The sequence below is a fragment of the Rhynchophorus ferrugineus genome, unplaced genomic scaffold (assembly GCF_030347505.1).
Source record: "Rhynchophorus ferrugineus isolate W39M unplaced genomic scaffold, kcgeb_rfMv2 rfM11, whole genome shotgun sequence".
NCBI classification, from domain to species: Eukaryota; Metazoa; Arthropoda; class Insecta; order Coleoptera; family Curculionidae; genus Rhynchophorus; species Rhynchophorus ferrugineus.
The window spans coordinates 20,798,191-20,824,572 of record NW_027472590.1 but is presented as its reverse complement, the minus strand read 5'-3'; positions in this window follow the sequence as shown (position 1 = coordinate 20,824,572).

Sequence of the window (26,382 nt, the reverse complement as noted above, 5' to 3'; positions counted from 1 at the left end):
AGGAGAGTGCACATGTGCCATATCCGGAGATAATTGGGTAATGTATCCTCATGAATAATAGGTAAAATAAAACAAACCATATCACATGTTAAAAATATTGCATCGAGCTGTAATAGCAGTCATTCTTTTTACATCGTTATATCCTTATAATAAAATATTTCATTTGATTTATAGAAAGTCCTTAATAATGCCGTATCGATCATCAAAATATGTTTATTAGTATTTAAAGTAGTTGTTTAGTAATTTCTTGGATTTCTTGTGTTTCCTTAAAATAAAAGGAATTAGTTGAGTGCTCTGTCCCCTTCCAATTTCCGCTGCCAAATTTAACGCATGGAAAATCTTACTATTTCATGTATTAGTCAAAAGCGCCTTTGCAGTTTAATCGTTCAAACATCAGTTAAATTAAGTACTTCTACCATTTAATATAAAGCCGTATGGGCATAAGTATATGTCGAATTTTGGGTATAGAAAGATTTAAATTCGCGTGTCTCTAGAAAATATTTCAAAGTCCATGCAAAAATTATATATTCGGTATATTCAGCTGATTCTAATTGAGCAATTGTATATCTGTTAAGTAATTAGAAATTAACACGGACAGATTTGGAGCTCTTAAGCTGTATTTTTCGGTCTCTAGTTCATTTATAGATCATGTTTTCCTCGATGCAGAGCAGATACAGGAGTCATCACAAGACAAGACAGTACCATGGAGAACTCCAGTCGAAATAGCTCCAGCTTAGGTGTTCATAATGTACCTTCATGCGAAATTTTCTTTCGAAAAAATATGACTTCAGCGGTTGACAATTGTAACTAGTAGAGTAGTCCCATATGCCGTATTCGACGACAGTATATCTTTTTATAAATGGTTCAATACGTTTTCACAGCAGTTTCTCTAATAAGATATCTGTAAGATCCGACTTTTGCTGCCGGTTTATCAGGTTTTTTAAGTATAATTATTCGAGCAATCTTTAGATATTTCGGAACATGGTTCAGTCTCATACAGGCATTGAATATATATGTCAACATGATGATTGTTTTTCGTGGTAGCTCCGTCAATAACTTAGATGAAATCTCATCAAGTCGAGCCATTTTAGGACTGAAGCTGTTATGAGCTACTATTAGAGAAAACAGATTTACAGCTACCTTGCGCTGACCAACAGGAGTTATATCCATTGTAGATTTTATATCATTTTATTGGAATACGTTAGCTAAATCTTGTGCAAATAATTCAGCTTTTTTGTCGTTGCGTCGAAACGATTCATTTCAATCATTTTTATAGGTAGGTAAACTGTAGGATAGTAAGTGAGTTCCCGCCCTAAATGATAAGAACAATTTATAATATTATTTGCTATGCGCAATTATTATCATTTTCGAGGTGTTATTAATTGTGAACCCCAAACTGTGAGTTTAACAGTAAATTTCCCATCCAATAATACATCTTGGGCTTCATTTTGAAATTAACTCTTTGTATTGTTGTTATGTCATTTTGGGTCTAAGTGGACAGTATATAACGCCAAAGCTTAATTCAGCGTCATTCTTTTCGATGCTAACTATCGTATTAGGGAAGTTCTGGGATATTTTCAATTTATCTACTCTGCTAACTGACTTAAATTGTACCGCATTTCAGTCTGAAATCACAGAATAATTTCATAATGTGGTCGATGGTTGGCAGGTTGGTTACAGTTTTGGTGTTTTTGGAGTCTTTTATATCTTTAGCTAATGTCACTATGATTTCTTCGGGATATTTATTCTCGACGGCAGCTGGCTTTGCAGAGTTTTAATCTTTGTTAAAATTTTTTGGAATGTTATGCTGCAAAAGTTGTATTTGCTTGAAATTCTGAATGAAATGGAATTAATTTTTAATGAATTATTACGGATGATGATAAATATAATAAGAGCGAAACCCGAAGAACCCGATAAACGCTTTGGAAGTGGTGGCTCTAAGTGTTTGCAGTGATTGAAAAATAATTATTTAGGAACTGCACTAAAGTATCCGAGTATTACCATACAATCAATTCGGTTCAATGATATTATTGCATGGTTATTCATAGCAGGAATTGATTGATATAAATGTGCTTTCTTTCATTACGACAAATGGCTGATATATCCATCGTATAACCCATACTTTGCCCTGTCACAATACTATTTTTTGCTCTTTGAAAATATATCCTAATATTGTAAAATGGCTTACAACCAACCCTCCGCCTTTGTTCAATTTTTCGCCTAGAAATCCCAAAAACTCTACGGCGACTTAAATCTAGTTTTTCATCAAAACTATATACATATTTTATAAGCGCAATTTGTTCCCTATACCTAACCGTAAAACATTAATAATTAATAGAAACTACTCATAATAAATTAATACAGGATAATTTAATATTCTGTAATCCTTTGTCTGTTAATTACTATTAATTCGACAATAAACAGATCCATATGGAATCTAAAACCATTACCTGCTACAACTAATCTGCCATATATAAATATATAACTTATAAGAAGCGTGAATTAATTCAGAACGATTTTTTAGTAAATTGAATGTTCCATTGTGAAAAACTTCGGTAAATATGTTTAAGGTCCCATTTTTAAAAGTTTGAGTGTTGGACAAATATGGATAAAGTAATGAGATATACACAATATATATTAAATTATTAATTTATTTATAAGGATCTCGAAACAGCTACAATTATTCGTGGAATAATTTCCGAAGAGTTTACAATCGCTATTATCACATTCCTGTCACAAAACATCCTCTAGTTGCTTCAATGATGTTGATAATGGAAATGTACTCCTCAATCTCTGCTGTGAAATTCCATTGGTCTGGAGGTCTGGCGATTGTGCTGGCTAGGGCTTATCTTTGATTATATTTTAATCCACGCGCTCCACAAACCAAGATTGAACTTTTTGGGTTGTGGTTATGGGCAATATCATCTTGGAGTATGATAATGTTTGGCAGCAATCTACTTGTCATAAGTTTAAACCTGACTATCCTGCCATATAGTTTAAAACAGACGACACTATAATTCGACACAGCCAAACTTTCATTCGATTAAACATGCCTACCCTCAAAATTCTTTTAAAACCGCCAAAGCTCAAATAATTGGCAGAACACCACCTGATTGAAGTTGTCACGTGATGGGAATAATGGCATATCTCTTTTCTATGATGGTGTTTACAAATAGGTTATGGGCGGATAGTTTTGATTGCTAATATAAAATAGAAATTTAAACTCTGATGCAGCTAACATAAAGCTGATCTTGATTCGTCACCTGTTTCGCATAAAGACGGTTTCTTTTTGGTGAATTTAAGAATTTTTTTTCAGATGTTTTAGTTTATAATGTTATATAATGTTTATTCATGTCACTGCTGAATTTTTTAATACATGCACCTCACTACACAACACTACAGGAGATCAGATCGTTTGATTCTTTTGATTCTGTGTCCTGTTCTGGTGGTATTCAATAGTTGCAATATTTCAATACTCGTATGAGAATGGAGTCTTTCCTCTTGCCCCCTTGCAATTATGTTGATTTCTTGACTAATTGTGGGTATCTGAAGGTCTCGATGTAGGTAATTAGTCCTATAGTATTTGGGTGCACCCACATTACCTCTCAAGACTTTGTTCTGAGAAATTTGTATTTGATTTATTTTACTCTCATATAGGTTTTAGTATTTACCTATATAATAGCAATTTATTAAGTAGTGTTAATTGTGATTTTCTTCCAATTAGCCAGAACATTTTCTTATATTTCAATTCCAGTTCTTTTCTTTTCTTCTTTATATGTTCTTTCTAGCGAAGTTTTGCATCGGGATTAATTCCAAGATATTTAGCGTTGTTACTATATGGAATAAAAGTTGAAAGAATGAAATGTTATTTGTGCCTGTACGGTCTGTTTATAGGTGAACTGCATATGTACAGATTTACTTTCATTAATTCTTATTTTCCAAGCTTGTGTCCAATTATTTATATTGTCACTTGCCTGTTGTAATTTTCGTGAGGCTTCTTCACTATTATCTCCGACAGCTATAATCGCAGTATCATCACCAAATGTAGCCATCGTAATATTTTCCATTTGTAATTATAATTGTCTACAGTGTGTTGTTTTGGTAACATTTTCTGTAGTTTATGAACAAGGCCTTCATGCCGAACATTATCGAAGGCTTGTGCTACATCTAAAAATGTAGCTTAGCATACTTTTTTACTTTCATAGGCTTTTTCAATAACATCTGTTATGCTGTGGACCCAGTCAATTTTTGAGTGCTTGTTAATAAATAACTCTTTCAGCGAGTTAACTCTTTCATCGAATTTTCAGCTTCTATGTCCGGTAAATTATGTTCAATATTAGTTTCGTTTGGTTTAAAAGTTTTATCTAGATATTCAATGCTTCTGATTTTCGCCTTTTATATAGCCGGATGTTATGTTTCTTACTGTTGTGAAGAAGAAGAAATCTAACAAGCTTGTGGTTTTCTCTTGATCAGTTGGCCAATAAGTTTGTTTTCCAGTTGACATGTAACATCTTAGTTCAGCAGCTGCTTTATGCAGTTCATTGCCTTTAGTTTTTGTCATTCTAGATCCCCATCTTTTGCATTGAAATTACCTCCAATTATAAATGTTTCTCCCAGGTTGCTTAGGACATTCAAATAATTTTCCTTTTTTTTGTTTTATCTTGGAGGCCAATAAATTGCGGCTATTGTAACCTTGTATCTGCCTGATTTAATAGTTACTGCTGTTGCCTAATTTTCTGGTGTACTGATACCGGGTTCTTGATGGTGGGAAATGCTTTTTTATTATTATTGCACTTCCTCCTCTTGCGGTGTTAGCTGGATGTATGATATAATAAAATGTATATCCTCTAAATTGTATAAAGGATTCTTTTGTTAAATGTTTTCTATATTAGGCAAATATCTATTTTATGCATAGCTAGGAAGACTTGTAGTGTAGCATGATGTTGCTGGATTAAATTAACATTCCAAATTGTTATTCGGATATCTTTATTTGCCATTTCGGGTTTTTGGGCCACAGGCCTAATTTTAATTTCTAGTTTTTCAATCCTTTTGGAAAAATATTCCACAATTTTTTCTTGTTTATCCAGCTTTCCTATTAGCTTAAGTAGCAATTAGTTGTTGGTTGCTTCATCTTCCTATGTGTCTTTTGGTTATTTTGACTGATACTTTGGGCATAAGTCATTTCACCTTTAACGTTGTTATATTTTTTCGGTTGTTTCTTTTCACTCATTGTTTCTTGAGGTTTAACTTGAGCGATTCTATTTCTCCTCTCTTGGAGTGTTTTAGCAACTACACATCCTCTATAACTTGCCGGCTGTGCTTCATTGCAGTTTGCACATTTCGGCTTAGCTTTGGATTTTCTACTCTGTGGTGATATGTTTACCTGAACATTTTACACATCTAGGTTCTCTTCTGCAGAATTTCTGTGTGTATCCATGCAATTGGCATTTTTTGCATTGCGGTATTAAGTTCGATTTTTTTAGAGGATAGATTTTTATTTCAACCCCTAAAATTCATTTAATACCAAAAATAGTTTTTGTGTCCGTTTCATTTTCAAAGTCTAACATAAATAGAGGTAATAGCTTCTTGTGGACTAAAATGTCTCCTTTATACATTTTGGTTTATTCTTTTTTAAAAATATTTGTCGCATTTAAGCATTTAAGCCCATTTTAGTTTAGTTCTGCCATAATTTACTTTTAGCTGTTGGTGGAAGCCCTCTTGCCATAACTTTTATGTCTCTGGTTTGTATGTCTTCATAAGAGTGCAATTGCAGTTTCAGCAACTCTAAACAATCTATTATTTTTGTGAATGTTGTACGAAATAAATTCGGCCTTGAGTTTTATTTATCCATTGATTAGTACCGTTGCTTTGAATATTATATACTTGTCAGTCAAAGTCGGTCACATTACTTACGACAATTGGGGGTGTCCTGGGCATTCTAATTTCTTTATTTTGTTCCTTATTTTGTTTTATGTTTATTTGCTGTGGTGAAGATCCTGGGGAATTATTTGCTTTTCTTTTTTTACTTTTAACATTTATCCAGCCTACTTCTTTCTGCAATTCTTCTTCATCTGTTTCGTATGTAACAACTGGAATGCTTTTGTTGGCTTGGTGGTTTCGTTTTTTTATCCTTGCCCTCAGAGCTTTTTTCATTTAGTTGTAGCTGGAGGGCATTTACTTGTTATTCCATTCCATTAGTTAATGCATAATTTCAAGACTCTCCCGCGCCGACTTTTCGTTCATCTACGCATTGTAGAGTGAGTGTTCGTTCTGGATTCTAGTTGTGTTCTCTACATTCGAAACTGCAATATGTGATAGGCCTGATGTCGATATTTCCATTTTATCTGGTTTTTGTGCAATGTTCTTCTCCATATTTTTTTACGTATTGTTGAAATAATACTATTACTTTTATATTTAAAATTATCCTACGCTGCATTTAAGGTCCAGATGTTGAGTTTTCGATCCTTAACCTTTTATGGCATTTTGCATTTATTTTCTACTGTACTGACCTTTTTTCCGATAGCACTTTCACTCTTTCACCAGTCTTTGGAATGTTACTGTTAGAGTTTTTTTAACGTAGCATTTGTTACACAGATGTTGCACTTCTGTTTCGTTTCACTGACCGACTCTCCGAACACGTGTTACTTTGAAGTCAAACGTCGACTGTAAGGACATATTGATGACGTGTGTTACTACCGTTTTGAATAGGCTATATGCGTTTTGAGTATTTTTATTATCATAAATATATCTAATATAAATAAACTTCAAACATATAAATGCAGTAGACACCTATACAATTTTTTACAAACTTCATCATTGAGGATGTCGAGATAATTATTTGCGGTAATCCGGGCAGTGATTTGGATGATAGGAACAGATAAATCCCAAGTTCTTGGAAGATGATGTTACAGCCAAGCATAGAACCTCCTCCATGCTTGACTTTAAGAAGCAGGCAGTTCTTACGATAGGCTTCTTTTAGGGTTCGCCATATTTAAATCAACTCTATATTCTTCCAGTCATCAAATAGTATGGAGTTATGATCGTTAAAGCGCTTCTTTCGCAGTTTAGCGTTGACTTCTGTTATAAAGTGTTTGGCAATCACAGCCCTTCCGTGAACGTTAGCTTTGTAAAGCTCTCGCCGTACTAGTTCGATGCCGAATCAACTTTACTCTAATGAGTGTTGAGTTAAGCTCTGGCTTATGTAGTTTTCTATTATCTGGCCACAATTCATTATAATTTTCGGTTGTGTGTTTCGTTCACAATTTCATTTTATTTTTTGTCATTAGCGCGGATATTGTTACTTGTAAAACGTTAAATAATTCAGCGGTTTTCGTTACAAACACTACTGCAAACCACTCCATCAGTTAATAGACCTCTTTTAAAATTTATAGAACAAACACTTTGAGCTCGTTTTACACGTCACAAAACAAATCGCATAATTCCCTAAAATATAACCTACAAGAATTGGCATAGACGTTATGTAATACAGACCTAATTATGCTGCCATCTGATTTAGAACTACCTGAATGGTTGACAAGTGAGGCGGGTTGGTCTGCTTTCTAATGGATACCCAGTGGTGCCTTGAATTGCTGTCCAGGAGTTTTTTAAGTAAACTAATAGTTTAGTTAAGATTTTCACATTTTATAATTGGCGCAATTGCAACAATAAGGCTGTTGAATCATTTTGTGTCTTTTGAATTCATTCATTTAACCGGAAGAAATTTAACACATGAATTATAGTTCAAAGTGTAAGGTCACCAAAGGTGGACTGAATTTGCTGTGAATTATCATAATCTACTGGAATTTGCACTAAAACTCGCAGTTCAGGAAAAACGGCCACCAATTTGCGATAGCTTAGTTTATTAGCCGTAGATTATTGGTATTTGGAGTCACTAAAATTAGGAAGATCATTTCGTAAAGGGGTACAATGGAAATTTGGGAATAAACAGTACCATTTCGAAGAACTTCAAAGAACATACAAATTGAACAATAAAATGCCCTAAAGGATTAACGACCACGTACATCTGGAGGAGGTGTTAGGTAGCACCGGCTTGATCGTATCCGTTCTGATTTCAAATTACCTGAATGACGAACGAGTGAGACGGATTTATATATTTTCTAATAGAATATCTAATTAATAAAACAGTTTTTAAAGTAAATTAACAAGTTTTTTCTAAGCCCTTTCGTACTTTATAAGTTATATACTGATTAATAGATACGTGTCGAATTATTTATACGAAAGCAATGTTGCCAACATGCTTCAAATTATTTTGTCTATAACCTTTTGTTATAAAAAAAACGATTTATTCAAAACTCTATATTTTAGTAATTAACATTAATCTAGATAGCACCTAATGGACATAACATATTTGTGTTTGTATTAGAATATTTCATATATTTTACAGTTCTAGTATATCTTGACAACATATTAAGGATACATTGCTCCACAACATCTCCGGCTTTGGCGCATGCGCTCTCTCCAGCATAGAATTAATCATAGAAAGGAATAAACTATATGAAACTATATTGTCATCCTTTAACAATTAAATTATTGTAATAATGTTGGTGGTTAATAGACATTGCTTTTAAAACATGGATATAAAATCAATCAATTAAATCAATCAATCAGCATCAATTTCATGTATTGTGGGAATTTTAGATGCCAACTTTCACATATCATTTTCAACGACCTGGATTTATTATTAACATATGCCAAAATTTAATGATAACAACAAAAAAGAAGAAAAAAAATATCCTGTTGTGTTGGAAGTAGTCAAGTTAATAAAGAGGTTTGTCCATCAAGAATAGTAGCAAAAACTGTAGTAACTGGTAATAATTAGACACCTATTTTAATCATAATATATTTTAGTAATATTTTAAATTTCATTTTATAGCTAAGATGTAGCTAGAATTTGTTGAGAGTAAAAGAGATGAATGTGGAATTCAGAAAATCAGAGAAGAAGATATTAGACAGCACTTTGATAAGATATAAGAACAGTGTTCAGTGATACTTTGAAATAACTAAATTTTCTAACAAAAGTAGACCTGGATATAATAAACAAAATATAAAACTGTCAACGACACCCTAAGGATCTAATGACAAGGAGAATACAATGCATTATTACATAGGAATATATTAAGTAAATAAATTATAATATGGAAATATAATGATGTGTTGACTGAGTTGTCTTACAGGTTTAAAGTAAGATATGCTTTCGTTTTAGACTAGTAAATGTGCAATATGTTAATTGAAAGCTCGAGGTAGTTAATTCGTTAATGGGGTTTGTGGATAATAATTAGTAGCAATAATATTTGGAGATTTTTAGGAAAGTTTTACTGCTTTCATATATCGTTTTGATTTTAACTATATTGGCTGTTTCGTCTAAACGATTTTAATCTTTTCTATTATAATGTTTATTTATATGGTTCTTAAAGTTCTTGTTAATTCTTCAAATAAGCAAATTTATTTAAATATGGTGTTTTTATAAAAATAGAATGGCATATAGAAATTATTTTTATTATTTTATTTTATTCAATAATTTTTTTAAATATAATATATTATTTCAAAAAATTTTCAATGTTTATTACTCTCTTTATATATAGTTCCAATATTAAATCAATTATTTTTCATATTTTTGTATTTTTATTTATATAAAATTATGATTATGTGTAATATGATTGAATAACTTTACTTGTATTAATAATATTTTTATTATTTCCTTTTATTCAATACTTTAGTAAATAAAATGTGTTGTTTCCCAAATTTTACAATTTTTATTTACTTCCTGAAACACGTCGAAAATAATTAAATAAAACTGTATATACGCATGCGCTAAACTCGGATTATTCTCGGTTTTAAATTAGATGGAGCCAATATTCGCATGCGCCAAATCCGGAGATGTTGCGGAGTAATGAATCCTAACATATTATTCCGTAGTTGAAAGAATAAAATATGACAGATACTACCAGCGAGCCGACAAAAAGTCCTCATGATTAAATATGTTTTTATCATCCACACAGTATGACAAACTTACAGTAAAAGAAAGAAGTCCTAAATCTCGTTTACACCCCACTTCCAACCACTTATTCTGCGAATCTTAAAATACAAAAGGGACTTTTTAGATGTGTGTCGCTAAAGCTGGATTTACAGGAAAATATCATCGAGTTTTACGGGGATTTTCAGCCTCTTTTAAGACCAGAAGTTATACGTGTACGTACTTCTGGTAGGACACGTCTTGTCGCCCGAAACGTAGACGCAATATCACTTTAACTTTATATGCGAATAAATTTAATATTAAATTACCATTTAAATAAGTTTAAATGATTTGAGCTCTCGGAGACGATTTCTTTTTATTGCACGGTATAATAATAAATGTCTGGTTTTTCCTCTAGATTATTCTTGTATGATAGATGTATGAATAATGTTCGTCATAATAATATAATTTTATTATAAAGGTCGGTCATCTGGTAAGTCATGTATTATCTGCTATCATTACGATTAGCATTAATAAAATATTATATAACATAAACAAAATTATAAATAAATAAAACTATGAAGATTGTTCTTTTAATATCGAAGAGCCAATATTTATATTGTGCTATAAAACTACAGGGAGCGCTTAAGAAAGAGTAGCATAACTCAACCATTTTGGGATATACATACGCAAGTACAACAGAACTGTAGCAAGTAATTTGTAAATTAAGATTGTTGGAAGCATATCTCATGTAAGATGATGCCATGCTCTTTGCAGCCAACGGCCATTGTTGCTCGCGTTTGTAAATTTATATTTGGCTCATAGCGTACTCTTTTTTGTGCTATTTTTTACCACCATCACCTTTCTTCCAATCAATTGGGACCATTTGTATATTCATTGATGGAGTAAGCTTCTTCGCATATATGATATTCTCTTAGGAGGAGGCAGTACGTTAACTACCTTGCGTTACAGTCAGAGGGCAATATATAGTCTTTTCAAAACAGTAGTGACTCATGTCATCAATATGTGCCTGTCGAAAAGCTGTTAATTCGTTTTACCGTCGGACAATATTTTCCTTCTCATTTTATTCTATTTAAAAACACATAACAGAATGAGCCTGCAAAAGACGTCCGTTTGACAAACGTCTACAAAATTCTTCAAAATATTATAATTACGTAAACGGAAAACAATATAACCATAAATTCGCCAAAAAAAAAACCGTGTTTATGCGAAACATTTGACGAATAGAGATCAGCTTGATGTTAACTGTATCAGAGATCAAATATACAAAATGTAAAAAAACAGCAAGTAGTTTTGTGAATCGAAACATAATTTAATACAATTATTTCAGAGAAAATTGTTAGTTTCGAAAGGATCCATAAAAAGATGAAAAATATGCAGCTGTTTATGGAATATTGAACATTATGGTGATGTCATACACTGTGAGGTAATATAGGTTTCAAGTGGTGTAAACGTAATCCTCGAAAGGGTTTAACGGAACTTCCAGACATTGCCTCCAAAATAATACAATTTTTAAAAACATAACAAAATCCAGGAAGAATTATTATATCAATTTGTATATTTAGATGAGACATGGATATTACAGAATGGTACATTGGGTCACTCATGGCAAGATGATAATAAATATCGTATAAAGGCAACAAAAGTTGATGGAAATAATAAACATTAGAATAACTATAGATTAGGTTTTGTTAGTCATAACATTTATTAATAATTCATTGCAAACTTATAGTTCTTCATGCTATAAATAAGAATGGTTTCATTCCTGGCGCAGAATTAGGGGTTTCCTATAAGTCCAAGGGTAACTACCGTAGAAAAATGAACCATGGCTTGTTTTTGCAGTAGTTTAAAAATCAACTTTTAAATAATTTGGGGGAACCATCAGTTATTGTTATGGCCAATGCACCATATCATAATACACTAGTGAAGAAGATCTCATCAAGTACATCAACAAAGGCTGCAATTAGATATGGCTTAATGCCCTAAAATAAGCTTTGGAGAAGCCATGTTCAAACTGATACTCGGCAAATATAAATTAAGTATTTAATTTTAATTAATTTAATTTACTTTTTTAGAAATAAGCCTGAGAATAGATACATGGTGAATCAGATTGCTGAATGTTATGGCCACATAGTATTACGTCTTCCTTCCTATTACTGCATATTTAATGCAATTGAGTTGATGTGGGTATTGAAAAGAATTATTACAATGGATATTCGAGAAGGATATTCAAACCAGAACTGTCTGGATTTTTGGAAAGAAGCATTGTCGATAACGACACATGGAATAAGCAGTAGACAAATGGTAGAATCATTTGTAAGATTTTGATAGATTGGATATAAACAGCTTAATTATTCACTTGAGTGGTGATTCTGAAAGTGACAGTGATTGAATAAAAAATTAAGAATATTGTTTATGTTTCAATGTTGAAAATTAATAAGACAGGTTGATGAAAGAGGAGACAACTAAAAGTCAGTAAATAATTAATTTATTTTAACTCTAGGAAATGTTATAATAGAGTGTGAAAGCTTTATGTGCATGTATGTTATTATTCAGAATATACATAACGTTTGTTTAAAATGTATGAGAAGAGAAATAATATTGACTGTTTTACATATATAGCAAATGCATTAAGGAGAATGCAGTGACTAAATCTATTTTGGTCAAGATAAATGTATACAGGTAGTAACAAAACACACTAAGGAGAAATATGGCAATATCAAAAGTACTTTACAAGGAAACATTGCATCGATGGAAACAAAAACTAAACGTAAAAGGTAAATGTGCTCTCTAATGAAAATAAAATACATTACTCAAATATAAAATTATTAGTTAGGTAGATTAGGAGTTCAGGGGATACCACTAAATAAAAAATCACCTACAACTCTACCTATGCTAGTAAGGAAAAGAGTTCAATATAAATATAATAAAACAACTCTAACCTATAAATTATTGTATAAAAATAAAATAGAAATATAAAGTTCTTCTATAATATAATGCTAAAATAAATTATATTTGATAGCATTTTTGTTTCATTGTTTTGTTAGAATAGAATTTTGTTGCATGTCAAAGTCAAAATGTACCCAAACTCAGAGTTGATACGGCAACATTGCGACGTCAATTCAGATCACGTGGGTTCACTGCTGTTTTGAAAAGACCATACCGATATTTTTCTCTGCGGCCGACATGCCTATCTGACACTGTAGAAGTTATACTATACTCTGTCTTATTGATGAATTTAATTTTGATTTTAGCCTTTATCTATAAGAGGACTTATATCAAATTAGAATTTACAAAACAATGTCGATCTCTGAGCCTCTAGATTATAAATTTCGATTACTAGTCATTTGTTGTGATTACTAAAATTTGTTGTTGTGCAAGCAAAATGCTAAATTCGTATATTTACAACAAATGTTCTACTGTGTTTTAAATCGCACCTTGTACATTTGTAATCAAACCGATGTTCAAACCACTGATAGGCTTCACTTTTGATCTTGTTATTTCATCGAATTGTGAACAAACATTATTTCAGTTCTTTAAAAATATCTGAGTTGCGAAAAATCGATTGAGTAATTCCTTATCGAATTTGCGGGAATCGTTATATGTTTTACTTCACTTTGGTTACCATGCTCCATTGATTTCAACACGTGTGTACCGGTTTTAAGGTTGTAATGGCGGTAATTTTCACACCAAAGACAAACCGCGTTCAAGACGGGCAAAAATATTAAAACATTTATTTGAAAATATTACTCAATGATAATCCCTGTAAAATGCAAGATGAATAATATAATTGTTGGGAATAACACAAGAAACCATGTCCAAGCACTTGAAGAATATGAGAATAATGATTTAAAGTCATTTGTTCATCTGTGAAATGCTGGCAAAATGGGAAAGGCATGCACAGTATTATTATTGGTGATGAAAAGTGGACCCATTACGATAGTCTAAAGTGATGGGTACCACCTGACCATGCATTAATGTCAACAGGGAAGCTTTCATGACTAGAAGCTAATGCTGCGTATTCCATTAGATCAGCGCGGTGTGGTATATATGTCTACTATGAGCTGCTAAAACCTAAAGAAACTATAAATGGGTATCGCCATCGACTACATTTGATCCATCTGTGTCAAGCAAAAACTCACAGAATACTACCAAAGACACAGCAATTTTAACAATGTTCTTCACCATGACAACGCTACACCACACGTTGCAAAGCTGGTGAAGAAATACTTGTAAACATTAAAATGGAAGGTGTAACCGCACCAGCTGTTTATTATTTGTTCCGATATATGAGTCGTGACCAGTCTGAGCAACGCTTCACTTCTTATGCCGATACCAAAAAAATGGGTTCATTCGTCGATAATGAATTCAAAATATGTCAAAATTATAAACATAGGCCGTAGTAGCGTCACTCTCCAAGCCATAGAAAAGGGTTTGAAAGATAAGCACTCGAAAGAAGCGGATTTTACTTTTAATTGTAACGTTTCATCGATTCCGTACACACTATCTTAGATAAGCAAAAAGTCCTGCAGCTAGACCAATTCACCTTAATACTTCAACAGATGCCACCTTCTTCTCTTGTTTTACTAGTTCCAGGTCTTAAAGTAACTCCAGCTCTCTCCGAACTACCCCTAGTTGAATATAGTCTTTTTATTTCTTTATTAATATTAAGAGTCTTTATTATTATGATAGGCTTTATTATTATAGTAGTAGAGAGAGAGCTCTCAATACGAGTATCTGGAGAAAGTTTCCGCTACGTCCAACATCTAGATGAGGCTATAATCGCCCCTTTAAGTAATGTGATTGATCAATTTATATTTCTATTATAGGCAGCTGTAGAGAAAATATTTTTCTTGAAAACATTTGATTGGTTCGTTGATAAAAAGTACTAGGCAAGTGACATCCATGACATTTCATAAACTAATGCAAACCAATTTTCATAAATCAACCAATTAAATAATATATATATATATATATACATATATATATATATATATATATATATATATATATATATATATATATTGAAAACAAATTGAAATAACTTCAAAATTATTAATCCACAAATATATCATACCCTTATAAAATGCATATTCTTGACATAATAATTGTGTTTTTATCCTGAAGAACTTTAAAAAAAATCAAAATTGCAGTGACGTCATTGACATGGCAGAATCTAGCAATAAAATTTGGCGGATATCTTAGAGAACTACACACAATATACTAAAACAATCTTAACGGAATTGCGAATATGGCATGAGATATTTGCGTTGCCTCTATAAACTTTATTCCACCTTGGTCTACAGAGTTAGCCATAACACATAATAAACAAAAATTTTTGAATAGATTCAAAATAAATGTCCAAACTATCCTGATGAAGCAGCCTTATGACACAACATATTGTTTTAATTTCTTAACCAATATGTATTCGTTTATAGATATTTACTCCTTATGAAATTGATGCTACTTTATTAAGCAAATGCATTTTAAATTATAATGCAATTTAACACTATGCAAATGATGATTGACTTTGCGATATAAATCTTCTTATAAAGTAGTCACATTACCTACATATTTTTGACATTTATATATGATTTTATATACGCACCATATCGATCACATGCGTTCAGATACTTCGCAGAAGCGATCAAAACCAGTAGTAAGTTCAGAGTCGTGACATCTAAATATTAGACGTCGCGAATAATTTCTCCTAAATTTTCCATAGAGTTAAATCCCTATTTTCTCTGTCATCATAGAACAAGAATGTTTAAAATGTCAATATCTATATCAGCGAATATAGCGTTGTCATCAACGAACATTAAATCGTCCAAGAAGGATAAATTTGACAAATTATTTCATACTCGAACATTACTATTAGTCTCATGGATTTTTAGGATGGTTCTATAACTATCTTAAAAATAGCCTGAAAATGTGGCACTCGACATTTTGCATATAATCCTTTCAAAATAACAGTGAACTTACGTCATCAAAATGTAGGATGTCACAATATCGCAATGTTGGCGCATCAGCTTTGACTTTTAGGTTATTTTGGCTTTGACATAAAACAAAGTTCTAATGTAAATAAAATAATTAAACAAAATTAATGCTATCAAATATAATTTATATTAGCATTACAGTTCACGTAATGTATAATTTATATAGGATTTAACTATAGCTAAATATGCAGCAGCAACATTTTGTAGGTTAGGGTTATTTCATCATATTTACATTAAACTTTTTCCACATCACCTATGCAGTAGAGTTCTAGATGCGTTTTTTTTGTATTGTGGTAACCTTTGGTGGTGTAATCTACATAATAAACAATTTTTTATCCGAGTAATATATTTTACTTTCATTGTAGACAATATTTATCTTTCTACTTCTCGTTCTTGGTTTCATCTCACGTTTCTTTGTTACGTCATTTTGATATAAGTAAATTGTTCCTAATTTTCTTATGTTAATATATGTGTACATTTTTCTTGGAAAATTATATTTATATCCTTTATATTTTGTAATTTAATCACTGCAAACTCCCTAATGCATTGCATATTACCTGTAAAAGTATTAGTATGTATTATCCAACCAAATGTTAATGTATAATCTGAGCAATTACCCATGTATAGTCTAATGAAACTATATAATCTATCTATCATCTAATCAATGAAACGTCATAAATCAATAATCATAAAACTCAATTAAAATATTCACGATTCCGCCATTTGCCAATTCCTTCATTTATTTTTTGTCTGGTGTAGTTCATCCAAACCGAAGGTATTAATGTATATAACGCTTCATTTCCACAAATTTAAACTGTTCTCTATTGTATATTCCGATCTAAGTTCAGAGTCGTGACATCTAGATATTTGACGTCATTACGCGAATAATTTCTTCAAAATTTCGCATAGAGTTGTCATCAACGAACATTAAATCATCCAAGAATGATGAATTTGACAAATTATTTCACACTCGAACACTACTATTAGTCACATGGATTTTTAGGATGGTTCTACAACCATCTTAAAATAAGTCTGAAAATGTGGCACTTGACATTTTGCATATAATCCTTTCAAAATAACAGTAAACTTACGTCATCAAAATTTAGGACGTCACAATATCGCAATGTTGCCGCATCAGCTTTGACTTTTAGGTTATTTTGGCTTTGACATAAAACAAAGTTCTAATGAAAATAAAATAACTTAAGGAAATTAATGCTATCAAATATAATTTATATTAGCATTACAGTTTACGTAATGTATAATTTATATAGGACTTAACTATAGCTAAACATACAGCAGCAACATTTTGTAGGTTAGGGTTGTTTCATCATATTTCCATTGAACTCTTTTCCACACCACCAGCCTACCTACTGTCAGCAGTAGAGCTCTAGATGCGTTTTTTTTTATATTGTGGTAACCTTTGGAGGTGTAATCTACCTAATTAACAATTTTATATCCGAGTGATATATTTTACTTTCATTGTAGACAATATATATCTTTTTACGTCTCGTTCTTGGTTTCATTTCACGTTTCTTTTTTACGTCATTTTGATATAAGTAAATTGCTCCTAATTTTCTTCTGTCAATATATGTGTACATTTTACTTGCAAAATTATACTGATATCCTTTATATTTTGTAATTTAATCACTGCAATCCCCCTAATATAATAATGTATAATATAATAATGGTAATATGGCATTTGCCATATTACCTGTAAAAGTATTAGTATGTATTATCTAACCAAATTTCCATGTATAATCTGAACAATTACCCATATATAGTATAATAAAACTATATAATCTATGTATAATCCAATCAATGAAACATATGTTCACGATTCCGCCATTTGCCAATTTTTCATTTGTTGGTCTCATGTAGTTCATCCAAACCGAAGGTATAAGTATATATAATGCTTCATTTCCACAAATCTAAACTGTGCTCCATCGTATATTCCCATCTAAGTTCAGAATCGTGACATCTAGATATTGGACGTCGCGAACAAATTCTTCAAAATTTCCCATAGAGTTATATCTCTATTTTCTCTGTGCTTATAGAGCAAGAATACTAAACATGTCAATATATATATCACAGAATATAGTGTTGTAATCAACGAACATTAAATCGTCCAAAAATGATGAATTTGACCAATTGTTTCACACTCAGACACTACTATTAGTCACATGGTTCCATAACCATCCCAAAAAAAGGCTTGAACAAGTTTTAAAAAAAGTTGCCTTGAAATGATGAATTTAAATGGCAACCAAAGTGAGGGTCAATGTATAAATTCGCAGTCCTTCCACACCTAACACGTTATTACATTTCTTATTTGATTTGTTATTAGTTAGCTAACCCACTACAGTTTCTAACCAATTTGTTATACGCCATAAGCTAATTTTACAGTATGTTAAATAACGTCAGATTCTCCGGCGAACCTTTTAATACATTTATCCATAAACCTCGGTCGTCTTAATATGCCATAAATTAAATTTTGCCGCTCGAATGGCGACAGTATTGCCTATTTAAATAAAATATATCGATGCTAGCGTAAATAACTAGCGTAACCTCAAATCTCTATAGATGTTCCCCACGACGCGGGGCGAATAAATCTCGTTTAAGACATCCGACGGGAAGCGCTAATGGATCACTCTTAACTGGCTAACTTAAGTATGGAAATCTGCAGAGGCAATTCCTAAACTCCTTTCGTGCGATCGGTGAGCGTCTTTCCGACGTGTCCGGACCGATGATCTCGTGCATCATTAAATAAGTCGCAGAGAAACTTAACACTTATTTAAGTGCGAGTTTCGATGGAGAGGTAGGGCGTTTGTTTGTAACGGTACGAGGGATGGAGGCGAAGTTTTTGAAATATTCCGTAGCGTTGGTAGTGAGACGAGATTGCTTTAGTCACGATTGAGTCGTTTTGAATAAGAGATTCTGAGGTTTCTAGATCGACATTGTGTTTTAAAATGACTTTCTTGTTAACAATATATATAAATTCAACCAATGATTTCTTAAAATTGTTAATTAAATATGCTGTATCTTAAGGTTGAAGTTCAACGACATATTTTTAGTCGCCCAAGTAATCATAAGTTACGATCCAAAAGTATCTATGAAAAATTTGGATATTGATTAGATTTTTTGTTTAATTTATTAACTATATGATTACACAGTATTAACTTCAAATATATTCTGAACACTGCTTCAGGAAAATCAACCATCAAGTATTGGTATGCTAGGTTTAGACGTGGTGAAATAAGCACCGAAGACGGTAAAGGCAATGGATGCCCGAAAGAGGTTGTTACCGAAGAAAACATTTAAAAAATCCACAAAATTATTTTAAATAACCGAAAATTGAAATTGAATGAAATAGCAAGGACTCTATATGAACTGAACGTATATATCATGTCATTCACAAATATTTAGAAATGAGAAAGCACTGTGCAAAATCGGTGCCGCGCGAGCTCACTTTTGACCAAAACCAACGACGAGTTGATGATTCGGAGCAGTGTTTGAAGATGGTCAAGCATAATTAACTTTGGACTTTGCATCGATGTGTGACAATGGATGAAACATGGCTTAATCATTTCACTCCGAAGTCCAATCGACAGTCATCCGAGTGGTCTACATACGATGGACCCACTCCAAAGCGTGGAAAAACGTAATTTGCAAGGTTATGGCGTCTGTATTTTGGGATGCGCATAGAATAATTGTCATTAACTACCTTGTAATATGAAGCACCATCAACAGTGACAATTATATAGCGTTATTGGGCCGTTTGCAGGACGAAATCGGCGAAAAACAGCTGCAGTTGAAGAAAAAGAAAGTGTGTCACAAGTCAGTGAAAACCATAGAAAATATCTATGAATTGGGCTTCGAATTGCTTCCTCATCTACCGTATTCTACAGATCTGGCCCACAGCGACTAGTTTCTGTTCTCAGATCTCAAAATAATGCTCGCTGGGAAGAAGTATTCTACTATTTTGAAGCAAAGGACAAATCGTACTAAAAAATGGTATCGAAAAGTATAAGGGTCGCTATAATCAATGTATCAGCCTTGAAGGGAATTATGTTGAATAGAAAAAACTAATTTTGCCAAGAAAATGTGTTTTACTATGGTAAGCCGGGGACTTTTCCATTGACTTGTTGTTTTGGCCTTGGCATATAACAACATTCCCATGTAAATAAAATAATTAAACACAAATGCTATAAAGTAAAATTTATTTTAACTTTATAGTACATTTGAGACATATATCATAGAAAGGCTTAAACTAGAGTTAATTAAACAGCCTCAATAGTTAATAGGTTACATATATTTTATTATAATTACATTGAACTCTTTTCCCAACCACCTCTGGCATCCTAGGGAGACCTAACCTATCTAATTTACAATTGTATATCTAGGTAATACTTCTAGAGCATATATACCTTTTCATGTTTAGTTCTTATTTCCTTCGCTGCTGTGTTTCATTTTCATTTCAAAACTTCAATTCTCATTCTCACTCTCAATCATTTTTCACGCTCTAAAATACGTTTTTCTACAGTTATAGCATATTAATTATAAACTGAGCTTTTGTTTCCACTCTCATCGCACTGTCTTAGTATTGTCAGCATTGAATCATAAGCCATATCCAGAAAGTTTCATTCAGTCATTGTCACTTTCTGAGGCACTGTTCAAGTTCATAACCAAGATGACCATTTCAAATCTAGCACTAGCTAACAATTAAACCATTTAGCAAACCAATGTCTAGACTGAAGAAACGAAGATTGTAGACAATCTTTTTCACATACCCATATATTTATTGCTGTATGTTTTTGTCAACCTGAAAGTCGATTTTACTAATTCTTTATCACTTCCTGTAATAATTCGAATTGATTGAATATGCAGTGCAGGACGAGAAAGTGTAAGGAGAAAGATGTTACACCCCGTGTTTATCTTGCTACTTCCTCCTATGTTAGGTTCTTAGTTTCCAATAAAACATAATTAAGGCTAGTAGCATTTTTCAGGGTTTTTATCATTTAGTGATAGCTTAGTGTTTATCATTTATTTCGATACACAGCTGCACAAGATCACCTAGTTTTGTACTGTTGAGTCTGTGTCCTGGTTCAATGTTGGTCAAAGAGGTCAAAGAGTTGCAGCATTTCAGTGTTTACATGAGAGTGGAGTCAGTCCCCATATCTTGTTGGTAATCTCTTAATTACATCTATAACTGTTGGAATCTGAAGGACTCAGTATATCTGAGTGCATTTACAATACTTCTCAGCACTTTATTCTTATACTCTTTATAGTTGTGTTATATTGATTTTACTTCTGGTGTAGCATCAAATTTAACTTATTTGAATAAGATAAGCTTAGTTCTGGTCATAATATTGTAAATTATAAAATTAGTCATAGTGACTAATTTTCATGAATAAATAATTATACGTATTCTCATTCGTATGTGACTTATGTGGCAGTGGAGATTTTGCATATACTCTTTTCTAAATAACAGTGAGCTTACGTTATCCAAATATAGTACGTCACAATGTCGCAATTTAGATTACTTTGGCTTTAACATATAAGGATCTTCTAATATAAATAAATTAATTAAACAAAATTAATGCTATCAAATATAATTTATATTAGCATTACAGTTTACTTAATGCATAATGCATAATGTATGTCATTTTAATATAAGTAAATTTATCCTTAGTTTCTTCTGTTACTATATGTGTACATTTTTATTTCAAATTTATACTGATATCTTTTATATTTTTAATTTAATCACTGCAAATTCTCTAATGCATTTGCCATATTACCCGCAAAAGTATTAGCATCTATTATCCTGTAGCGACCTTGAGGCATGTCGAATTTTACATCGTGGAATAACGGTCAACAAAGTACCCAGAAATATAATTCCAGGTGTTGAACACAGGTGGGGTGCCAGCAGCGACGACTAGAACACGATAACGAATAGCTGGCAACCCCGAGACGTTTATCTGGGATGTTATTGAAGGGTATTTCGATCATTCGGTATCTGACTACCGTTCAGTTTAGACGTGCCACCTTCTACTGCCCAAGCCTCGTCACCAGGTAGCACCGTTGACATCCGTTTTATCTACTTTGTATTTTTCACATTTTTATATAACTTTAATAAATAACGGTCACATAATGTAAACACCACTGTTTCAGTTCGTTTTACATCTATTCACCGAGCCATATCCATTTGCCCTAAAATCCAACTAAATATTCATGTATATTGTGAACATTTACCCAATTACCCATGTATAGTCTTACAGTCACTCAATTGCATCAATGAAACATATGTTCATGATTGCGCCATTTGTCAATTCCTTCATTTGTTATTTGGCTCATGAAGTTTATTCAAACTGAAGGTATTAGTGTTAGAAAATGCTTCGTTTCCACAAATCTATAAACTGTTCTCTGTTGTATATTCCTATCTACCAGCAGGTGAGTTATTATATTTTTTTACCACATACAATTCTTCTGTTATCTCAAAGAGCTGAATATTCCAGATATTTTAGATAATACTTCCTATTAGATGTAGATTTATAATTTTTCAAATTAAATTCTAATTATATCACGAACCGATTATCAAAAAAAAACCCTTTTTTGTAAATTTTTCATATATTTGATTCCGAATTGAGCTAACATCAAATGATCTTGATGCGTCATCCGTTTGATATGTATATGATAACATTACATTGTTCTTCACTATTTGATAAATCTTAGTCACAGCCCCTATACATTCAGCATAGCATCACATATTTCCAATATACCGCAACAACTTAATAATTAATAATATCTATACTTACTTTTCTAACACATTTAAGAGAGGGGGCCCAATTATCTCAGCCCTGTTCGAGGTAACTGATTAGACACCCAATCTATTCTGACTCTGACTATTTATTGGCTTCGACATTTTTAGTCAGAGTAATCACAAATATTAAACAGCGATTAAAATATATATCAAATCAAGCAAGGCGCCAAAACAATATATTCCTGTTTATAATCTCTAATTATTATCACTAACCTTTTAAAGAATTTCGCAGACTTATGAGATATGTAGATATCTCTTCTTAGCTAAAAAAAATGACGAGGAAATACCCTCTGATTTTAAAATGAATTTATAAATTGCAATAAGAGATATAATCGAAGTCGTGATGAACAGCATTATAAACATCGTTCACCAGGTTATTAAAAATGTTTATAATAGCCATAAACAAAGAAATCTTCATCACATCAAACCTGTTGAGCAGTGTTAATGTGGTTTTAACGCAAAATCAGAACATATTCAATCAAGGAAAACCTAAGTGGTTATAGTTGAAAAATACATAGTTAATTATATAAATTTTTTCTTAATTAATTTAATTTTGTTTGTAAATTTATGATATAGTACAATTTTAATTAAAAACAATCTCGCACACAGCCTCGTTGAAAACTCTAATCTAAAACTATCATTATATTTCCTTGTTGCGGATATGTAATAATGGGCGATTGGATCGAAATGTCATACTGAGTTTTGCCGAGGCATCAATCCAAGTTTTCTGCAACTGCAACTCCGTGCCACGAGGCGGCTGCGAACCGGCGCTCAGTGTAGCGGAAAATCTCAATGCAAAGGCGTGAATAATGAAGTTTCATTACCGAAACTTGTTTTACTCTAAATATACAAAGACAGATTAGTTAACCCAGAAAACGAAAGCGTCAGATATGATTATCCGGTTTGCCAGTTAGGATTATTTAATATATGTCGAATAGTTCCTAGAAAAATTGGGATATATTTTATGTCCTCTCTTGAATTTGTTTCAAAAGAAGCTTTTAATCAGACGTGTAATAGTTATTCTAAGCTAAGAAGTACTAAAAAAACAAATTTTTTTCAAAACATCCTGGTATGTCTCTTAACAAATTCTGTCCGTGTATCAGTCGTTTTAAATAAATAGAAATGTTTTTTTTAACTGTATTTAATATATTGTTACTAATTGTTGCCGACTAACCTACAACTTGTCTTTGCGTTTTCTTAGATCTAGGTGTATATCTAAGAGGACCCAGCGGCCCTGTTTTAGTATTAGGTGTAATAATACTTATGTATTAACACTAGTGTTTTTAAACTAAATGTCCCTCACTACATTACATAAGATCATATGGTTTGATGCTTTTGAGTCTGTATCCTGTTGAGATGGAGCCTGACTTAATGTTCCTTCCAACTCTCCTGATTTCTTGGGTGACAATGGGTAGCTGAAGGTCTCGATGCAAGTATTCAGTCCTATAGTTTTTCGGTGAACTACAACAGTTTAATGAAGACCATATTATAGAAAAATTGTATTTCATTTAAATACTTTTTCGCGGAACATTCCCATAATTGTATTCCGTATGCACATATAGCTTTTAATACTTATTTGGTAGCAATTTATAATGTACTGATAATTGTGATGTTCTTACAAGTGACCAATATATTTTCCTATATTTTAATAGCAGTTCTTTTCTTTTCTCTTTACGTGTTCCTTCCCGCGAAGTTTTGCATCAAGTTTCATTCCGAGCTACTTAACGTTATTGCTCTCTGGAATAATATAATTATTTATTGTTATTGGTGGTTGAGTTATCTGATTATAGATGAACTGTAAGTTCCCATGTTTACTTTCTTTAATATTTATTTTCCAAATTTGGGTACAACTATTTTTATTGTCACTTGCTTGTTTTATTTTTCAGGTGGTTCTTTCGCTATTTTCTCCGACAGAAAGAATCGCAGTGTCATCAATAATTGTAACCATTGTGATATTTTTCATTTGTGTTATCACATGTATAGAGTAGATAAATAATCGGCCGCAATATACTTCGTTGTAGTATATCTGCTTTAGCTTCTTTTATTGCAGAGTAGGCTTCCTCGTGTTTGACTGTAAAATTCTGTCTGTAATGTAAGGTTTCTATACCTTGGTGTATTGTTTCGGTAACATTTTCTATAGCTTGTGGACAAGGCCGTCATGCCATAACTTTCTACCTTCATAGGCTTTATCAATTACATATATTATTCTGTACACCTGATCAATCGTCGAATATTTATTAACAAACCCAAGCTGATGTGTAAGAATTAGCTTTTTTCGCTCCATAAAAGATTTTGTCCTTTTTAACTGGATTTTTTTTTCAAATACTTTAGATATTACTGATAACAGTAACATAGGTCTATAGAGTTTCATTTGGTGGTATTCTAGATTTTGAGATCATAATAATTTCAGCCACCTTCCAAACGCGTTGAGCAATTTTTAGCCACCTTTCTTGGCATAGAAATATGATAAACTAGTCCAAGATATCATTTTAAAGATATTTAATAATAATTCATTTTAAAATGCTGGGATAAATACAATATAGTATCATCCTCCGACTTTCTGTATTCCCTTAAAAACAGCGTTTGTTTACGTTGTCGTGGAAAGTCATGACCTTGAACACAATTCTTTGGCGTTAAGTTAGCAGCAAACGCCGCGCGATCTAGCTAAGCAACCTTTTTGTAATATCAGTAACGTCATTTTTGAAAGTGTAACAATATTATTATTGCATAACTAATATTTGTTTGAAAATTGAAAATCGGCTAATTGGTAATTATTTAAGGAATAAATAAAGTTTATTCTTAAAAATAGTCAATTTTCCTTCAAAGCCAAAGTTAAAATCCCTACCTTGCGCATCTAGTCTCCCCCTACATTGAGTGTCTCCCCTGATCTCTTATAAGACAAGATAAAGTTAATAAATTGACTGGCTATATTGTAGCTATGCACATATCAGTTGTTTCTATAAAAATATAATATAATATAACATTATATCGTGCCGCTTTTATCACAAGCTGAATAACTTAATATAATAAGCTTAACAAGCTTTAATAACCTCTTAACTTAGAATGACCCATAGGATTACGGAAAAAATAATTTAGTTTTCTTCAAAGAAAATTAATACTATGTGAGTCATTACATAACATTATAACATTAATTCTCCATAATTTTTCATACAAAAGTTCAAGACTTGCCATTTTGCAATCTAATTGAGTAATACTGAACACATGATGACAAGAAAATCAGAAGCTACAACCAACAAATTGTTATTATTAGCAAAAATGGACAAACAATAACAAGGCTCGTATCATCCTCCGAAAGATTCAAAAAATTAGAAAATAATAATAGCACAGCAGAACTCAATTTGCAGAAATGTAAAATAAAAATATTGGAATTGAGATTTGGAATGATAATGGGTTTAGCAGCAGCTAACTCATAATCTTGAAATTATAAAAAATTGATGTTTGTTTGATATCCATCTGATATGTCATTCTTTAATTAAATTTGGAGGAATTGCAGTAATTATTAAAAGCAATATTTCTTACAACGAAGAAATAAGAGTCTGTTCCACAGAAATCAAGCA